This window comes from Scophthalmus maximus, chromosome 6 (assembly GCF_022379125.1).
Source record: "Scophthalmus maximus strain ysfricsl-2021 chromosome 6, ASM2237912v1, whole genome shotgun sequence".
NCBI classification, from domain to species: domain Eukaryota; kingdom Metazoa; phylum Chordata; class Actinopteri; order Pleuronectiformes; family Scophthalmidae; genus Scophthalmus; species Scophthalmus maximus.
This window is the reverse complement of record NC_061520.1, coordinates 4,634,893-4,653,397: the sequence shown is the minus strand read 5'-3', so window position 1 is coordinate 4,653,397 and position 18,505 is coordinate 4,634,893. Positions and strand designations below refer to the sequence as shown.

Here is an 18,505-nt window from a genome sequence, read left to right as displayed (position 1 = left end):
TGTTTACTCACCAGTGTAGAAGAAACTGGTACTCCTCACGTTCTGTTTCCAGCAGTAACACCGATGTTTACTCTTGTTTTCCTCTATTTCTGTCACTTCTTTGCTTCCACTGAATTTAGCATGCTAATCAGCTAGCCGCGAGCTCAGCCTGCTGCTCAGAGGACACATTTTAAATTCTTGTCCTGTAAACCTCGATGACAACTGAGATTACGTGACAGGAAATATGTTCCCTTGTGAGAGAAGTGCATTTGTACCTCACAGACGTCATGGTGAGCTGGAGGTCAGACTGTTGCCTTTTAACAGTGCCCAAACACCCAAAAACCACCTTGCATCACACGACTGTGAAAAGAGTAAATTGAGTTGGTGATGGACCTTCAGAGAACTATCGGCTGAATCAACGGCTCTCCTGGACTTTACGGAGCCTTTGCCACAACTTTATTCTTCTGGTTCAATCTCGCCGATCTCGTGGCGTCAAATTCATCCGCAGCAGGCGGCTGTTTTCTGAGAAACATCTGTAAAAAGCCATTGTCCACAACATGCTCAGCAGCAAAGAAGTGGTGGAGACCAAAACCAGAGCTAAAAGAAGAAGGTAATACTGGACTTCACACAACTCAGGTATTGTAAGAATAATATGTCGGCCCTTTGACAGACTGGAAGCCTTCCCAACATCACCTGGGATTTGCCCCAGCCCCGCTCACAACCATCCTCCATTAGCGGTTTTATCTAATGGAGGATGGATGGACCTCTCAAAGTGACTTTGAGTCGATGAAGCTGCGACAAACAACAATTGGATAAAACTCTGCGGTGAAGCTCTTATGTGATATGATCTGTGTAAATCACAGTAACAGCTGTGTGCCTCTCTCTCAGTCGTCATGTTAAGTGTACGATGTCATGTTAAGTGCTAAGTGGATCCACCCCTCTGATATGTTCCCCACCCCGTCAGGAGTAGCTAAACAAGTGCACCCAGAGTGATGGGTTGACGATCTTCCTCCTGCACTTTCCCTCTCTGAGGTTCTACGTCCTTTTGTCTTCTCTGTTCATAAATAAATGTGGATCCACTTTACATCAACACTTTCTCTCTCCTCACGTTTGTGTTGCAGCCATTGCAGCCGGGGTCAAAGAGGCGGTGAGGTCACACTCAGTGTCATCATCTCCTTTAACACCTGTGTGTAGATTAGTGTCATTCAGCCTCCATCTCACATCAGTTCTCCTATGTCTCTCCATCCCTGAGGAAAACAACAGCAGTCTGATTTGGCATTTGTCCTTTTGTGGTCGGAGAGCGCCATCTGCTGGCGGCTCAGGGGACTCACATATAATCTCTATACGCATCAAACATTTGATCTATTTATTTTTATTTTGACATTTCACTGGTTCTGCGTCCAAATCTGCCTCTTCAGATGTTTTGATTCGTGATAGATAAGCAAAAAAAGTGTCTGTAAGAGTCAGAAGATCACAAATATTCCAACTGCTCCCAGACAAACTTTGTTTTAATTAATTAACATAGAATAAAGTCATGAGAATATTCATTCATATTCGTATAAATTATTAAATGAATCAGATATTCTATTTCTCTACAGAGACAAACACAACAACAAAAGTTGACTGGAATTTTTGTGGTATAATTTTTTATTAAAATATTTTTACTATTTTTGTACACTTTTACTTCATAATTACTATAATAATTGATTTAATTTATCACATTCGTTTATCAAACTCATCAACTTATTTTTCTTCAGCAACAATCTCAGATAAGCGTTTTGACATATTGACACATGGAAACATGATTTCATACAGTTATACCAGCTTTGGGCTGTAGAGGGCAGTCTCTCCTAACATAACTGTCCTGTCAGACTTTATCTACATCTATCTATATCTTCACCTCCTTGCACCTATTGTCTACATAGTTATATTAAGAACACGTGTGTGTGTGTGTGTGTGTGTGTGTGGTGTGTGTGGTGTGTGTCATACACCTGTTTATCTGTCTCTTGTCTACCTCTTTGGGGCCTCTTCAACATGTCACTGCTCCTCTTCACACTCACCCAAACACACTCATGGGCTACTCCTAATATAACTATCTTAACAAAAGCAGCAGCAGCAGCACGCACACACACGCACACACACACACACACACACACACACACACACACACACACACACACACACACACACACACACACACACCAGCCACATTATGTTGACAGGGGCATAGCAGGAATGTCTGTTCTCTCTTCACACACTCTGATGGTTAAACCTTGACACACCAGGGCAATTTTTATCGATTGGAGCCATTGCCTGTGTGGTTCTGATCGATGTACAGTCGCCATGTCACATTCTGATCTAATGCACCGACTGTACGTCACATCAAGCAGGAAATACAAGTCTCTTTCAGTCAGAAACATGATTATTATTATTGTTATTATTATTATTATAACTCTATGAATGTATGATGGTGTAAAACCAAGGGGCCAACTCTGAGCCTGAGAAATGAAGCCTATGCGGAAGTGCTATAAACTGCAGTTCACTAGATGCCCGCTTGAGGCTGCTGCAGAAAGGAGCAAATCCCCATAGAGCCCCATGTTAAAATGCCCAACTTTACAGCAGAATTAAACATGTTTACAGCCTGGTTCAAAAAACGGTTTTGGTCCCAATGGCTAATCCCCCCTTCATGACAACTCTGGGGGTGGTTATATTATATTACTGTTTGAAATTCTGCATCGTTAGGGGCGTGGTCTATTTGATTGACAGCCGGGGCTCGCTCGCCCGAAAAAACTAAACTAAAAAATCTACTAATACTACCCACATATAACTGCTCGTAAATTATATTTGCATTAACTTATAAGAATTAAAATATAGTGGTGAAAACTACAACCATTATACATTATAAAAAATTGGAGGCATTTTTAAGATAGTGTAGTATAATTTTAGTAACATAAAGCGTATTTTCATGTCTTTTCCACCACTTGTAACGTTGGCTGGGACGACCGACTGTTACCACTCCCAGACCGTGTGCAGCATCAGGGCCACGGTAGCATTTAGCTTAGCTTCTGAGCCTAGCTCCTTAGCCTAGCTCCTTAGCCTCAGCTAACAGGGCAGCTTCGCGGTAGGTGGGTGTGTTTCAGCGACCGGTCTGCATTGGGCTCACCCACTCTCCACCTCTTTGTCCATATTGGGATGAGCCGGGTGAGGGAGGAGTCGTGCCCCGCCAACATGGCCCACTTTGGGCTTCAAACCCGGCCCGCAGAAACCAATGGGTGACGTCACGGGCGCTACGTCCCTGTTTATTTACAGTCTTTGTGTACAACGCCTCCCTCCCTCCAGTTCCCTCCGACTGCCGGTAGGTGGCAGCAGCGGCCGGAGGTGAAGATGGAAACAGGCTCCTCTCACCTCACCTGTGCTTTTCGTACAGAAAATGATCTGTTCCCATAAATAAGAACAGGCCACAGGCTTTAATCGGCTGATCGGTGTTAATGTCTGAACTTCTCCTCCATCCTTTAAATAGGAAAAAAAAAAAAAAAAAAAGGAATTTTAGAAAATGAAAGAAAACGCCCCTCAGTCCAACCACGTCCCGTCCCGACGGACTGAAGCTGCTCGAAACACTAACTGCCTCTTTTCCTGTAACAATCAATGCCTCTGTCTCTAATTGGATGGGGTAGCACACCCCCTCCCTCTCCTCTCCTCCTCCCCCTCCTCCCTCCTCCCTCTCTCCGGTTTATTGTCACTGACAGTCGGATTATTCCCTCACAGCAGCAGCCTGCTCCCGCTCCTCTTCCTCCTCTCTGTCCGACAATGCGGGCAACCACTAAGGATCTATAATAATTCCCTGCTCCGCTCTGCGTCGGTTGTTCCTCTTCCTCTTCTTCCTCTCCTTCTTCTTCACGGTAAGAGAATCTCCACTGTTCGTGTTCACACCGAGTCCGGTGGCTTTCAAAAAAAGAAAGAAAGAAAAAGAAATCTGCGCTGAGCCATGTGCGCGTCTGCGGAGGGAGTTGGATCATTAATTGGTGGCAGTGTTGGTGTTGGCGGTGCTGGGCAGAGTGTGTGTGTGTGTGTGTGTGTGTGTGTGAGAGAGAGAGAGCTGTGTAGTACAGTGTTGTGTTGTTCTCGGTGTGGCCGAGTGTTGGAGTTCAAACTTGACGGTGTCATTAAAAAGACGCGACGTGCGCGAACAATGCGCGTCTGCGCTGTCACCGTGTCCAGCACATCAGTGGTTCAGGAGCGTGGTCCTACAATTTCGTCACACACACACACACACACACACACACACACACACACACCTTGGGGGATGCTGGAAGAGTGTGTGTGTGTGTGTGTGTGTGTGTGTGTGTGTGGTTGGATTCAAACCATGACACTTGAGTTTTTTGTTAATTAAAAAATTAAATAACGCACCACTCCTCCTGGAGTAAGTCGAACCCTCTCATGGTGGGATCCCCGGAGGCTCCCTGGACCCCCCCCCCCCAACACACACACACACACACACACACACAGACACTCACTCCCCTGACTGCCCCCTCCCCATCTCTTTAAAATTTGGGTGGCATATGGCTCCTTCTTCTCCGAGCCTCGTCTACTCACACTGTTGTTGTGTGTACCTTCTGCCGGTTATGTTAGTGTGTGGGGGTGTGTGTGTGTGTGTGTGTGGGGGGGGGGGGGGGGTCTCATCCCCTCCCCATGCTCTCTCTCACTAGACAGGGCTTTAGTACTCCGTTGAAAGTAATCCTATATGCAAAAGAAGGAAGGCAGGGTGAATCCTGTGATGTGTTCCAGTCGGAGACGATGCAAATTTCTGTCCCCGCAGCAGCTGCAGAAACACTGGAGAGGAGACACACACCGCGAAGAGTTTCACCCTTTTTCCGCTTCTCAGTGAGTCTTTATCGTGAGTGTCGGACTGTGTCGGGCCTGCAGAGGTGACACACACACACAGGCTGTGAATAAAAAGGTTCTTCCACCGTCAGTTCATCACATTTTCCAAAATCTCTCCAGATCTCATGTTTTCACCGAACCAGAGTCTGATCTACAAGCATATTCAGTTTATTGTCACAAAAGACAAAAGACGTTGGTTATTTTTCTGTTGGTGGACAGAGTTTCAGGTCCGAATAGGATGAAGCTCTATTGACCAACACACAGAGAGGAAATGTTCACAGACTGTCTGTCCGAAGGGGTCGGAAACTGATCAAATATTTAAAATAATGAACTGTGAACATGGTGCGCATGGCAATACTTTGAGCAGGTACATGACACGAGTTGTCATGTGAAGAGGTCGTGCATCTCTGCAGGTAGATGTGACTCTTTCAGAGTTTTATAGCATTTATGAATAATACAGATGCATTACAGTATTAAATTATCGATGAAGATAAAAGCTAAAAGGGAACAGAAAAATTTCCACAATTCTGTCTGTACTGCAGTAATATCATGTACAAGTGCCTGTACTATAGCAATAGTATGACAGAAATCAGATCATGATTAGTCAATACAATTAAATATTGTCTGTCATCGACACTTATTTCTTCGATAGGAGTCGATAAAAAAAGTGAGTTGAAATTTGACTGAACATCCAATGAACCCTCAGGATAATTTTGTTTCCATGTCAATTAAATAAATAACGTTTTACTCAAACAACGGTGGGTGATATTATTTATATGCACTAGTTTAAACTTTCTCGAATCCAAATTTTGATTCAGTTTTGTATTAATACAGTTCTGTCACATCCAGAATTCAGATTTTTTTCTCAACAAGGTGTCAAAAGAAGGTTGAGACAAAAAATTACAAATATCAAAAGTAAAATCACTGAAACAAAGTTTTGAGGAAATTAAAATAATCCTTCTTGGGGAAATATATTTACTTAAATACATGTTGGGATTATTTTGTAGTTTCTTTGGCTACAAGTTTCCACCCAACTCGAAACGAGCGACTGCTGAGGCTCAGAATTCACGAACAAAGCTTCACAAAAACTACTAAATCTAGCTCCGAGGCCCAAACTTGAAATATTCATAACTAGATTAGTGTCTGAAGCAGAGCTGGAGGATTTTACAAGGTCCCGTGAATTGTCGACTGCAGTTTTTTTCAAATGAATCCTTTTCATACAAAATCCATGACGTGGAACTGAGACAGATGTTATTTCTTCACTGACCCAAAGTAAAAGGGTAAAGTTGTCGTGGCAGAGGAGGCGGAGCGGTCGTCACGTTTCTGACGTTACAGCATCGCTGGGACCTCGTAGTTCCAGTGGTCTTGAGATTTACAAAGTGCACAGTGTATGAGGCCGGTGTCTGGTGACGACATCCGTCATCTTCGCGTGGTTTGTGCGGGAATTCTCTGTTGGTGATGTTGGAAATACACTTCGAGTTCTGTAGCCGAAAAAACCCAAACACTGGTTGGTCCAGTCGGCGTCTGAGCCTCCGCTTAAAGGGGCAGTAAGGGATTCTGGAGCAAGCTCGTCTCTCTCTTTGCTGTTGTTGATGATATTACTGCACTGGTTGTGCCGCGGACCCGCAGCCTCGGGTATGGGAGACCGCCGCGCTAACCACTAGGCCAAAAAAAACCCTGGGTCGTAGCGCCGTCCGATAGCACGTCTATACAGAGCCAGGGCTGAGCCTAAAAACCCTGCCTTTTTTGGGTGCGCGCACACAGAACCGACAGTCGACGGGGCCGTGAGCACATATTTGCAGATTTTTACAAAACGTGTATTGCCTTAGAAACGCGTACTGCCCCTTTAAGACAATTCGGCCTACAACTGTGTGTTTTTAACAGGATCACCCAACGCAGAACGCTCTCAGCGGCTCGTAGCTAGTTAGGACTGCTGGCATTGTTAGCATGGCTGTGCGTACTGTAGCCCGTCGACAGTCTGAAGGTTCGGTGTGGCTGCAGTGTGTCTGTTTCAACAGCAGGTGGCGGCTGTGTTCTCACCGCAGCGGGGGGGCGGTAAAGATTAGCTTTAGCTTTTCGTCATGTCTTTCCATCTCTGCTGATGAATACCCGTGACTTCTGCACGGTCATGGGAATAACGCTGATTGAATAACGCCAGATGTTCGTAGGTTGTTGGGTTTTTTTGTCCAATGAGAAAGGGGCAACGTTTTTTGACCAAATTCTAAAAAGGTCTGTTTTCACCTGAACGCGTCGTAGTGGACTCTGCCATCTTGTTTTATGAACCTGGGGAGGGCCGACGGTTTCACAGGGAGACACCCGCTGCTCTAAAACGAACCCCCCCACCGCCAACACCTGACCAGCTGCCAAGACAAAGAGTAGAGAGATATTGCTGGTATATCAATGTTTAAAATCTCTCTTGTGTGTGTGTGTGTGTGTGTGTATATAAGCATTTAAGTAAAAACACCGATTGCCTCTGAATGCACCTCAGTCACTCATCCACTCAACTCCACATCACAGGCTGCATATCAACGAGCCACATCAAACAGCCCAGTGATGTTGCCCCCGCCGCCCTCGCCGCCACGCGCTTTAAAAAGGAGAGTTTAATCTGGGCTCTGTTGTTGGGTTGGTGGGCTGATTGTGCACGTCGGAGGGTGTGTGTGTGTGTGTGTGTGTGTGTGTGTTTGTGTGAGGGGTGGGGATTTTAGGAAGCATACTTACATTTCAAAGTAATGTCCTATTTTTAGGGCAGACAAACGGCGGCTCAGCGAGCGAACAGGGAGTGGGGAGTCCGGGGGCCTATGGCCTGTTATTGTGGCATCAAGGAATGTACCAGTGGTTGTTGAGATAAGGAGTCGAGGGGTTGTAGGCACGGCTTGTTAGAAACGCACGTGACCGCCACGCGTGCCAACAAATGCACACACACACCTAAACACACACACATAAACACCCGCACACAACACAAACACACACACACACACACACACACACGCACACACACACACACAAGCTGAAATATCCGCAGACGCACACAGCTCCGTATCCCTCACGGTGACGACGCGGTGTGGATAAAGTCTCGCACGGAGGCCGACACACGACTGCGCCGCGCTCACACGCGTGCACATTTTTGGGATTAATGCTAATTTATGCTGTTTTCGTCAACACTGAAGTTCAAAGATGTTGGTGAGAGCCCTGAGCCCCGCAGCTGGGAAATGCAGCATGCCGGATCTTGTGTGTGTGTGTGTATAATCATAGATAGATGATATTTTATAAATACGTGTTTGCCTTAGTGTGTGTGTGTGTGTGTGTGTGTGTTTGTGTAACAAACTATAGATAGCAGGCTCCCCTTTTAAACTCGAGTGTGTGTGTGTGTGTGTGTGTGTGTGTGTGTGTGTGTGTGTGTGTGTGTGTGTGTGTGTGTGTGTGTGTGTGTGTGTGTGTGTGTGTGTGTGTGTGTGTGTGTGTGTGTGTGTGTGTACGTTTAGTGTGATCATCAAAGACTCAGATATTGATCACAGCCTTGCATGCGCGGCGGCCCGAGGCGAACAATGTGACTTCTTGGATGCTAAACAAATTAGCCAGGCCGTTTTTTTTTGTTGTTCACTACATGCGAACGAAACCCGAGTGAACTCGGTTCTGCTTCCGTGTGTAGCGTGTTAAAAACATGTCACGGACACCTGCTGGCCCCGGGGGGGATTTCACATGAAAGCTGCGATTCCTTTTTATTGATTGTTGCAGATTAAATCCACAAAGTCCTCGGGGGGGGGGGGGGGGGGCAACATGGGAAGACGAGTGAGGGCAACTATGTGGAAAGCCGGCAAACTGTTGTGTGGCTCTGATGAGCAGCTTGTTCTGTACCAAGAACTTTAAATAGGCCCTGATCGATACTTGTATTTTAACAAAGGACCCGTCGACTTGTAAGTGAAAATAATCACTTTCAGTGATGAGGGGAAAAAAACACAATCACCCGACTCTGCAGTTCCTCGCAGCTCTACGGAGCTTCATGTCTTTTCTCTGCTGTCTGTCGGAGCGGCACCAAATTATCTGTGAATATTCGAAGCCTTGACGAGGAGCAGAGAGAAAGAGATGAGGACACAAATCAAACCTCATCGTTTTGTCGGCTGTGATTTGTGTTTTTTCATATCATCAACTTGACTGTTTGCGCACCTTGCCGGGCGTTGTTCTTAGAGATTTTCCAATACCATTTTTCCCTTCTCGATACCGAGCACCTCTCCGGTACTTGTGCATTTAAAAAAACTAATTTATATAATGTAGTTTAACAGCTGTTTGCTACAAACCTCGTATGGAAGTGATGATTGCCATCATTGTTGTTTTACCCTTTAAAGAAACTGTTGCGTACAGAGAATGAACGTCATAGAACTTCTTTCACTATCTAGTTTACACAACTAGACATAAAGGTAGTGCAGAGAATTTAATCTACTTGTTCACTTTTAAAGTAGAGTTTTCAGAACTTTTCGTTTGTGAACTGTGTCCTGTGTTTTCCAGAAACTCGCGGAGACCCAAACACCCGAGACGAACTCAGATGTTGAGCTGGTGTTTGTTTTAATGAGGCTTGTGGCTCCGCGGGGGTCCTGGAGGAAAACGCTTCATCATTTTAATCTGGAGAATAATTTCAGAGGTGTGGTGTGGATTTAAAACAAACACTGCTCACTGAATTCTTTTATCAACGCGGCCTCACGCGGCCCCTTCGCTCTCCGAGTATTTCCAGTCCTGTTATTCTAAATGTCACTGTGTTCGTCTGTTTCTTGAAACTCTTCAGAAAAGCTTCTCTTGTTGCTTCAGATTTCTTTCTTTCCATAACCATATGGAATAATAAGTGAGATCACAGGCAGTAGAGGCTCGTGCGTTTCACTAAATATGAAAGGTGTTATTTTTCATCAAGCTCCACGAGTTATTCCCTGGGAAATCAGTGAAAATGTCCCCGTCCCAACAAACTTTAAAGAAACATTCCCGTTCCGGTTCAAAACTTAATGGATCCTTTCGTGGCCCATGATCAATCCTTCCACCATGTTTCATGGAAATCTGTTCAGAGGTTTTTTGCATAATTCTGCTGACAAACAGACAAACAACAATGGCACTCAGGGAGCGCAGACCTCCGCCAAGGCTAACAGACCATCTCGCCCTCTTCAAGAAGGTGAAGGGAACAAAATGATGCCTTGAGTTTCGCATTTTGACCAGCGCCATGTTGATTTTTTTGTAACCGGACGTAAGATCGGGAGTATGAGGAGCTCGTCCACAGCGCCGATAGTCATGAAACTCCTCAGGAAAGTATTTACTGACGTTATAAATCAGGTGAGAAGTAAGAAGTCATTTTCTCAAAGACTTCTATTGAAACTGACCCGGGGAGTCGCCCCCTGCTGGTCATTCTAGAGAACACAGTCGCTTCATTTTTCGGACCCGTTGACTAGGTCCATTTTAAAGTGTCTATGGTTCTTTCTAGATCCTTGCTCCACCCCTCTGCCATATTTCATGGAAGTTTTTTGCGTAATCTTGCCGACTAAGAAACAAACTCAGGGTCCAGATGAACTCTGGGACACGTAAGATATGAGCCCCTCACCAGCAACAGCAACATGGTGCAGTGTCCACTGCCGGTGCACCGCAGAGACGAACAAACGGCCGACTGGACGGCACATGCACAGTTTAAGCCGACGTGACGCAACTCAGCATGGCGGCGTTACGGTGCGGTCGTGTGCATCGCAACTACACAACATGACGCTACACACGAGCCCTTTGGGTCGAACACGACCTCACACTGAAACGTACTGTGGTACTGTAACACTGGTGCGTCCAGAGCCGACGCTCGTATCCAGCCCGGCGTGGAAGAAAGGGGAGCTTTGTTCACCTCAGCCCGAGAGACGAGGTAAACAAAGTGTTTTCCATCAACCGTCCTCTTGTGTGAGCTCGTCTCTTTTTTCTTTTCATCATCCTCATGTACTCCCACTTGTGTCCTCGCCTCCTCGCAGAAATTGAGGTCAGCAATAATTGAAATTCAGACACCTATTAATTAGTGAGAGGGTCTCTCTCGCTCGCTCCCTCTTTTCTGTCTCGCAACAGTCCCTTGTTGAACGTCGCTCTGTTTTCACAATCCCGTACGTTCCCTCTCTTTCTCCACCCGCTCCGATTCCACCGCCCCTCCCCTCGTCTTCGCCTTGACGACTGCCACTTTCATTTCGCTCCAGCATCGGGCCGCTGGTTTGACGTCTGCGCTCCTCGTCGGGCGAGCTCCTCGAGTCGCATCTCCGGGAGTTGGCGCCGGATTAATCCGCATCAAGTCGGAAGGTCGTGTGCAGCCTCGCTTTCTGGAGCTGCGATTCGCAGGCCAGTTGGCTTGTTGTCAGGCAATTTTGTTAATTAAAGGATCTTGGGCGGACGGAGTTTGTGGTGGACTGATGATTTAAAGGCGACTGACGGGAAAAGTTGATGGTTTCTGCATCTTGTGCTTTACCACCCGCGCCCACGATTTCTTGCTGTTTTAGCTGATTGAAAAGTTGGAAACTCAGACGTTGTAGGTGTTGTTACGTCACCTACGCGTCAGTGCCTTCATTTCCCGTTTCAGACTCTGGGTGTGACTAATTTCGGATTAATAATACGACACAGGGCCTCTGATATTGATTACAACAATGCTCTTGTTGAAGCTCAAACGATGGAAAAGTGAGGAAGGTTCCAGTCTCCTCATCGCTCCACACACACAGACGCACATCTGGGCCTCTACTTCACTGATATCAGCTCGTGGAGCAAAGTGCATTTAGGTCACATCCAAATCCACCTCCGTTAGTTTAACGGCGCCAGACATGTGGCGCACATAGTCTCTGAATAATTCATGTGTATGCGTTTCTTCTCCCACGCCCTTTAAAATCCAGGTGCTTTGCGTCACACAGACATATTTTCTAGGCAGTAAGAGAAAACGCTTCTCTGCAGAGGAAACTGTTCTTCTTCCGTTTGTTCTTTTTTGTTCTCATTGACAACAATGAGCCTGGTCATGGACGTTCCTCAGTTTTTATTTAAATAACAAAAAAATCACCAAGGTCACACTTTGTGCGACTTTGCACTTTGCAGCTCACCATCAGATTCTGACTGGCATCAATACTCAAGATATTCATCATATTAAGAAAATTGAAACTCAGTGTGTAATATTTAGAAGAACTTATTCACAAAAAATTAATATATTGTCCATAACTATGTGTTCATATATGTATAATCACCTGCAACAAAGAACCCATGTTTTTTCATCAACTTTGAAAGAGTTGAATATAGTTCCATGAGGTGGACCCGACCTCCGTTTGAGGTGCGTTGAATTTTCAGCCTTGCCTGAAACCGGAAATGGAATCAGCGGTGCGCCACCATAAAGTGTCCCCTGTCGGTCGCCCAGTTGGTTGCGGTTTGCAACTTTACCGCCAGAAAATTACAGAAATTACAGACTGGGGCTTTAAGGTTATTTATTTATTTATTTTACATTAAAAAACATAAAAGCCTGGAACAAGCTCCAGGCTGATCAACGCGCTCTGCAAGACTTGTTCCTAAACATCTCATTATCGGCTGTTGTGTGTCATGTTGCCCTGTGGAAACTCATCTGAAACCAGCCCGATAGAGCTGAGAAACATCATCTCCTTCTTCTCCGCTTTCTGTTTCCTTAATCTGGCTAAAGAAGAAAAAGTTGTAACAAAAGCTTTGTAAGCGTCACGTTCCCTGAAAGGCTTTGGTCGATATGTTTCCTTGCCCGAGGTCCAGCGCCTCAAGAGTTCCGTCGTGTTGTGATGAACCACCCGCCTCAGTCACGATGAAGAAAAACTGCTGATCGGTATTAACTGGATATATAGTCACTAATGGAGGTGGAGACTCTCCTGTCATTCTGCCGCTCACAATAACCGGCATCATAAAAATACACTCTGAGATCACACGGCTCTGAAAGCAGCCCTGTGTGCGGGCGGAGGGGAAGCTGGAATCTGCAGAGACCCCCGGAGGAAGTTCATGAGAGTGGTAGAGAGCCTCTTATCCTAATGGACCCAAAGTCTCCAGAGAAGAGACTGCGAGGAGGGAGACGGAGGGGAGGACGGAGGAGGAAGGAAAGGAAAGAGGAGAGGGAGAGAAGTGATCTCTTCCTTTGGTGTGTGTGTGTGGGGGGGGTGTCTGTGTGTGTGTGAGTGTGTGGGGGGGGGTGTGTGTGAGTGTGTGGGGGGGTGACGGGGAGAGAGGGGATAGACAGGAATGAGCTCGAGAGTAATGGCGGTGGTCGCCATCAGATAGTGAAGGTTGGAGGTTAATAACTCACCGTGGTGAACGGTGCAGCGGAGTCTCGGAGGAGCAGGGAGTCGATAACGTGAGGGGCTCGAGATGTCGTCTCGCTAAGGGAGGAGGGTGAAACAAGAAGCCGTCCTCCTCTTGGGCTCATTTCATATGATTTTAAAATTTTTACAATCTGATCTTTACATTTCTATAATCAGATTTTTACAATCAGATTTGAACATTTTTACAATCTGATTTTTACAATCTGATTTTTTTAATTTGTACAATCTGATCTTTTACAATGAATTTTTATCCAATTGCCTGCAGACATATAATCGGCTGGCTGCCCATTTGTCGGTCGCCTGGTGAAATCCCTTCGGTAGCAGTGTTGATGTTCGCCAATATGAAAACTTTATTTTACGGTATAAACCGCTGCCTCACAAAAAGTCTCTCAAGTCAAACGTTGACGCCTCTAATAAATATAGAGTTGCAAAAAGGCTGAGCCCCCTTGTGACTTGTTGTGTATGTATTTCCAAGCTAGCTTGCTTGTCCAGCAGTCATTTAACCCGTGAAATGAAAAATTCATGTTCCCAGGTTGAATTCTGATGTGTCCCTGCGCTAACTGTTGTTTTGTCTCGATGAAAACCCGATGCCATCGCATCATTGGGCGTTTCTGGAGTTTTTAACTCATCCTCCCCTTGACTATGAATTCTGACAGTTAGCGACCGGAGCACATGGACCTACACCTACAATGTAGAAGTCGCGTGTTTTACTCTTACTGTGGCGCTATTGGCTGCGGTAAGCGCCGATCCACATCCACGACGGTGTCACCGCAGCTTTAAGTTAGATCGTCCGCGTGTCGCAGACGGTTGAACGTGACAATTTTGTCGTTGTTTTCCTGATATCAAAAGGAGAAATTGCCACACAAGACAACAAGAGGAGGAGTTGCCGGGTCCAGAGGAGAGGGCGAGGCGACAAGGGGGGCCGGTGAAAAGAACGAGCGTTATCTCGTTAGATGCGAAACACTCCGAGGTATCTCTCGGCATGGCGTCGCTCTGCGTCTCCTCTCCGGAACGCGCGAGCCACTTTGGCATTTTTTTCCCCGGGCCACAGTTTTGTCGGCGGGCTCTCGCGGGCGCTCTGTGAAATGGAGTCTTGTTCCTTCGGCTGCGACATGAAGGGGGCATCTCCTGCTGCAGAGGATCAGGGCGTATGTGAAGCGTGTCCAATTGAGCCCGGGCCCCCACTTGTCTGCCCTACAAAACAAAACCAGCCAGTGTTTTCTTAATACAGCAATAGCATAATGCCGCTTAAGTGATCTTTGTTGGTGTATTGTGATACGCTGAGGCGTGTGCGCGGGCAATTTCCATTTCAAGGATTGCGTGGTTGTCACAGCAGGGGTGAAGAGGGATTTCTGCCCAGACGGTTTGTGTTTTGTTCTCCCTCAGCGATGCCTCTTTGTTAAAAAAGAAAAGAAAGAAATCCAATACGATTTTTCTACCTATTTCCCTGAGCAATCCCCTTTTGTTTCCTTAAAGAGCTGCACGTAAATATATATTCACACACGGACAAGCCGATGTTATCTTTTTCTTTTTGCCATAAGCTGCTCTTTTTGATGGCATGTTGCTCAGGTTTAAAACAAGCCCCCCCCGGTGTTAACGGTCGCTGTGTGTTTCCTGACTGAGCTCCAGGACGACCACGCGCTGGTTATTGTTCTATAAAGAGAACAGATCCTTGGGCAGGAATCCTACTACGAGCAGCGGAAGCCATCCCGCTTGATTTGCCGGGGAGTGGATTTACATTTCAGCATATAGAAAATCGCGCGCTCTTCTTGTGTCGTCGCAGTAAGCGAACGTCTAATGGCAACTCCAGCTTACTCGAGGTTCTCCAGTCCCCGCCGCTCGGCCCGTGGCGCCCGCCGCGCTCTCCCGCCGTCCGCATAATCGAGTTGAACAGCAGCGCGGCTTTCTCATATCTAATGTAGGACCTGGCAGCCACTCGGAGGCTCGCGCAGCCACGGGATCTGGGTCAAACAGCCCCGGCGATAAGACAGAAGGGGCACGGGCCTGTTTTTGCTGTGGTTGTCAAAATGCAAGTCATTGAGGCCCAGAAAATATCAACAATGGAAAAATATGTTTGTCGGTGGAGCCTTTCGGCACAGAAACAGATCAATCCAGCGTTTCCTGACAGTTTTGTTTTTTTGCCAGAGGTTTGTCGTTCAGGTCGGTTTTGACTGACGAGATGTGACAGAGGAAACTAGAATGTCACTCGGTGGAGCTCATACCTCCGCCAAGCTGAGCAGTCCCCTTGTGGAATGAGAATTAAAGGGGCGATAGGCGATTTTGGAGAAAGATTGTTTATTATTGATGTATTATTTTTTTCGGCGCACACACACAACCGACAGCTAGCGGACCGCGAGGCTGCATTTTCCAAAAAGGATATTGGATAAAAAATTGCTTTAAATCCACCTGAAACTGATTTTCTATTTGGAGTTTGGTGGAAATCTGTTTTCCGTAGTTTTTGTGTAATCCTGCAGACAAACTAATTTAACGGACGGGGTGAAAACATAATCTCCTTGGTGGAGGTTATAATGTTTATTGTAGAAAAAAAAGTGTATTTTAAAAATGTATAGTTTAATAAACTCTGAACTCTTCTTCTTTAAGATTTAAACTGAGCACCCAACAGGGGACACTTTATGGTGGCGCACCGCTGATTCCATTTCCAGTTTCCGGCAGCGCTGAAAATTCAACGCGAGCGCAGCGTATTCTGGACCGTTTTTTGTTGCAAACATGGAGACTCACACGGAGGTCGGGTCCACCTCATGTCACTATATTTAACTCATTCAGAGTTGAGGAAACAACATTGCTTCTTTGTTGCAGGTGATTATACATATATGTACACATAGTTATGGAAAATATATTCAATTTCTGTGAGTAGGTTCTTCTAAATATTACACACTGTAGCTTTAAATGTCAGAGATTTTGAATGGGGCATCCGACTGTCCGATGCTCTTTGAAAAGACCTGAGGGTCCATGTTTTGAAAAAAGGGGCAAGTTCCTCGGCCCGGCTGCAGCAGATGCTACACGACTAAACCGTCGCTCATTCTTTCATTTCAGACGAGGCTAAAAGCACTTTGTCAGAGACGGTGCTTGGCTGCATGACAGCTAAACTGAAGCTCTGCTTCTGCCTCCTGTCTCATCCAATCAATACAACAAAAAAGGAATGGAAAAGGAAGAGAGGGCAGAAAACAGCCTGGTCCACCGTTGTGATATTCAGCTGTTAAACACAAAGAGACTCGATCTGATCAGAATAAAGAGGCTTCTCCATGGACGAGAACCATTCCAATCGTTCCATGTGTCACTTGCAGCACCTTGTGCCAGGAACAATGCTCAGCCGGTGATGTACACGGCTCTGAAAATGGCATCGTGTGTCTCGTTGCACCTGGAGCACCGTTACCGTGGAAACAACACAACACATTTTGGCTCGGAAGCAAGAAATATCAACATTTAAGACCTTTGTTGCTCTAAACTGGGAAAACATCCCAGAAGGCTGCTCGGGAAGAAGAATCTGACTTTCAAAACAATTTTAAAAATCACCTTTTACTCAGATTCAGGTTTAAAGCTCCTGAAAATATTCGGGACTGAACAAGAAACAAGGACATTTAAAGTTCCTTGTTATTATGAATATGAGATTCTGATTAATATATTCAGATTCTGATTCAAACGTCACCAAATGCTGATTGGTCCATAGACGCATTACTCTTACTTTCAACTCATATGTATGATATATATCCCCCCAAAAAGGCAGAAAAAGAGCTTGAGACATGAATCTTGGCCCAATAACCAAAGGAAACATGAATCCAGCCATTTTTGATTTTTTTCATGAAAAACACATGTCCTCCCGATGGCCAGTGGACCGCGCTCATCAGGATTTGCATAAAGCTTGTTGGTATCTTATTTATCGTTCAAGATATTGACCTATAAACTTCACAAAAGGGGCGGGGCTCGGCAGGAAATTCGACATCCTTCTTTAACGATTTGTCACATCATCATCAAACATGGTTTGACATGTTGAGTCCCTGGTTGGAAATGGGTTCATGGAAGTTCCAAATACTTTCTGTATACTTTCTCAACGTGTTCCACTGAGTCTGAACTAAAAAATGTTTTGATTGGCAGCTTTATTTTCTGACGGCTCTGAATTTTCACACAGGTTTTGAGTTTTTCAGCTGCAAAATGTCATGCAACAGATATCCAAATAGATTCTTCCTTCTTTCACATGTCTTGATGTTGACGGATGTGGGATTATGTCAACGACGTTCGTGCCACTAATTCATCACCACGGTGAAGCAGCGCGGCTTTTATTTACCAAGCGTCTGTGAACGCTTGTTTCCAATCAGATGGAGCTGTGTGCGTTTGTGTGTGTACGTGCCCATGCATTCATTTGTGTGTGTGTGTGTGTGTGTGTGTGTGTGTGTGTGTGTGTGTGTGTGTGTGTGTGTGTGTGTGTGTGTGTGTGTGTGTGTGTGTGTGTGTGTGTGTGTGTGTGTGTGTGTGTGTGTGTGTGTGTGTGTGTGTGTGTGTGTGTGTGTGTGCCTGACCTATGGTTGACACACACCCTCTATGGTGGCCATCTATCATGCTTGTTCCAATCTCAGGAGTTTGGAGTGACACTCGCGAATGTGTGTGTGTGTGTGTGTGTGTGTGTGTGTGTGTGTGTGTGTGTGTGTGTGTGTGTGTGTGTGTGTGTGTGTGTGTGTGTGTGTGTGTGTGTGTGTGTGTGTGTGTGTGTGTGTGTGTGTGTGTGTGTGTGTGTTCCACTTGTGGGAGACAGGTCAGTGTAGTGCACTGACACAAGCCTCTGCAGAGCTGAGATGAGAAACGGCCATTGATTCAGTATTTTAATTAAAGGTCCTCTGGAGTGCTGCAATATTCAGCTGGATTACTAACAGAGCTGCGTGCGTGTGTGTGTGTGTGTGCGCCTGCGTGTGTGTGTGTGTGTGTGTGCGTGTGCGTGTGTTCCAGTTCAATGATGATGATGTAATTGCAACAAATAGGAGTTGATACAGAACTTGAGGTGTCTTTCCTCCTGAAATTAATCCACTTTGCATTTCCTGTTGTCTCTTTATTAAATGTGGTTGGGTCAGTCATTGGTACGTTTCAGAATATTAGAATTCAGATTCAGTCTCTGTCGTTTCACCTGCAGCTTAAACATATTTAGAATCTCCTCTTCCCGTTTAATGAAGTGTAAAACTTTGACCTAATTTTGAATTTTTGAACTTTTTGTTTATTCCTGTTTGTCCATAAAAACACTTTCTTACCAGTATTACTAACAAACTGTAATAATTATTGCCTGACAAACTGCAGTAACCACGTCTAAACACATTAAAATATCAAATATAACGTGG

At 45.6% G+C, this 18,505-nt stretch overlaps 1 protein-coding gene across 11 annotated transcripts in view; it reads left to right on the top strand.

Moving 5' to 3' along the window:
• pcbp4 (poly(rC) binding protein 4) overlaps nt 1-18,505 on the top strand; it is a 167,458-nt gene that overhangs the window by 61,767 nt on the left and 87,186 nt on the right. For 6 of the 11 annotated variants that reach the window (XR_007030896.1, XM_047332851.1, XM_047332843.1 and 3 more), the window contains exon 1: nt 2,646-3,878. The exons of 4 other annotated variants lie outside the window; for them this stretch is intronic. The gene's annotated coding sequence lies outside the window, so the exon portion shown is untranslated. Of the gene's footprint in view, nt 1-2,645; nt 3,879-18,505 lie in introns of those variants that run through there. One more of the 11 variants, XM_047332848.1, reaches the window with a different exon arrangement.